A 2,220-nucleotide genomic window follows, 5' to 3' on the forward strand; every position below is an offset into this window, starting at 1 on the left:
ACACTGTGGACCCTCTCTCTGCTCATTTTTCGTGTGTTACAGTATGAATTTGGATTTTATTGTTTCCTGCTGCCTCCTTTCCTGTTGGATTGTATCTACAGAGAAGAAATAAGTGCGTCTTCAGGCCTCGATGTGCTCGTTCTCCTCTTTAATCTCGCTTCTTCCAAAGAGTAGAGTCAAATCAGCATTAGCTCAGAGTTTCATTAGATAAATATAATTCAAGTGATTTGATTATTTCACTTTGTGAAACAGTAAAGACAAAAACCTGAGTGTTATTATTCATTAGGATGAACAAGTCCTACAGGTCACTCCAGGCTTTAAAGGAAACAGACACTTTTCCTGTTAGTTACAACAGTGACTCAGTTATACAAACGCCAACAAGCTCAACACCTGTCGGCATTCTTAACGGGGAGACAGAACACCTGTCACTTGTTGAAGAGTTATTCGTCTGCTTTGCTGTGCTTGAAAGAGCAAGAGCAGAATATTAAATGCGAGTTATCTCCCCAGACTTGAGCTGTCACAGAATCAGTGTTTGTTCTGCACAAGCTAGAAGCTGCCGTGACATTTACAAATAAACAAGATTAAATGTGTTTCCACCTAAAAGACTTTCATTAGATTATCTCACTAACTGTGACTAACTGCAACATTTCACCCTTTCACACTTAGATCTGAAATAGTCGAGGTTCAGACGTTCAGTGGACCATGAAGCTTGTTTGTAACGTACGCTGCTGGGATCTTGTGATGTGAGCTGTTTGACTCTCAGGTTTTGTTTCCACTGAGCCTGCACGCCTATGTTTATGAGATATTTCCACCAGACATGGAAATGGGGAAATAAATCTCATTTGTCTCAGTAACTGCTAATACATTAGTGGATGTGATCTCTCATGAACTTCACACTGTTCTGCTGATGTGCTAAAAAGTGATTCGCAGTTTTTCTGTGTACCTTTGCTCACAGAGGGAATTTGAAGGGTTTATATATATATAAAAAAAAGAAATGACTTATTACTAATTATCTTTGTGACTTCATGACTTTATTCCTGTGCTGTTAAGCAGCTGTAAATCTCTTGATAGTACTGTGATGTTTCCTCCGCCCCTTTAGTGAAAGCTTTTTTGAAAAATACATTTTTAATGTCAATTACATTTTTTTTAATGAAAGTGAAACAGTGGTAGCAGCTTCGACCTTTGACCTTGCCTGTTCTTTCTGACTCATCTTCAAGTTTTCATTAGAGACACGTCTGGAAATGATTTTACATTAAGTGATTCACAATAGTTCAAATATGGAAAATCTATGTTGCCGAGCAACTAAATGCCTCTTTGGTTAGACTGAGGATGAATTCACCTGATGCCTGAATAGACTTTCTGTTAAATGTAGAGAAAAAGAATAGACTTGAGTTACAGCTGAATTACTTCCTGTTTTTCTCTTTGGAAGCACAGCTGGTTTCTGTGGAGGTGCTTTAATGAATTTGCAGTGCAGTGTGCTGCTCGCTCTGTTGGTCGAAGTTAGTGGCGCTCACCCAGCATCCTTTTCCCAATCGTGTTTAGAAACGTGATCAAATCCGACGTGTTGGCTGATACTGTCGTCCAGCCGTATTCACACTTTGGATTCTGGTATTTCGGTGGATGGATATCCTGCACGAGTCGTCACAGTCCACAGCAAAAATCATGATTTTCTTTTATACGTGTGTGTGTACTCGTAATAAACAGACATACGACTCACATATTCAAAGCTCAGGCCAAATGACTTTGATTTGTAAAGATGAGAATCTTGGCACCTCAAAGCAACAGAGGCGTGAAGACACGAGCATCCAATCACAAATCAGCCTGGACCAGTATCCAGCAATAACAGCTTCACTGCTCCTGTAAAGATGTTGCTCTTTAATTACAAAACTGCTGCACTGTGTGACGCAGGCAGACAGAGCGCTCAAAAGGCTCCGTCTCCTTCAGATGGTCTTAATAATGTTTAGGTTTGATATAGTGGATTGTTTCTACGCGAGCCCATGAACCCGCCCAGCACCAGGTCAGTGATCTTGCTCTGCAGCTCACAGAAGGGAACAAGTAACGTCTGACTACAAAGGTCAAGGAGCAACTCTGGATTTACAGCAGTGTCAGAGGAACTGTTCAGATTCTTCTGCAAATATGCTAATACTAGATTAAAACATTTTTATAAATACTCGTGCAACTTCACTGCAACTAAGTATAAGAATGGCACATAAGGAAAAA

Source organism: Astatotilapia calliptera, chromosome 12, assembly GCF_900246225.1.
Source record: "Astatotilapia calliptera chromosome 12, fAstCal1.2, whole genome shotgun sequence".
Classification (NCBI taxonomy): Eukaryota; Metazoa; Chordata; class Actinopteri; order Cichliformes; family Cichlidae; genus Astatotilapia; species Astatotilapia calliptera.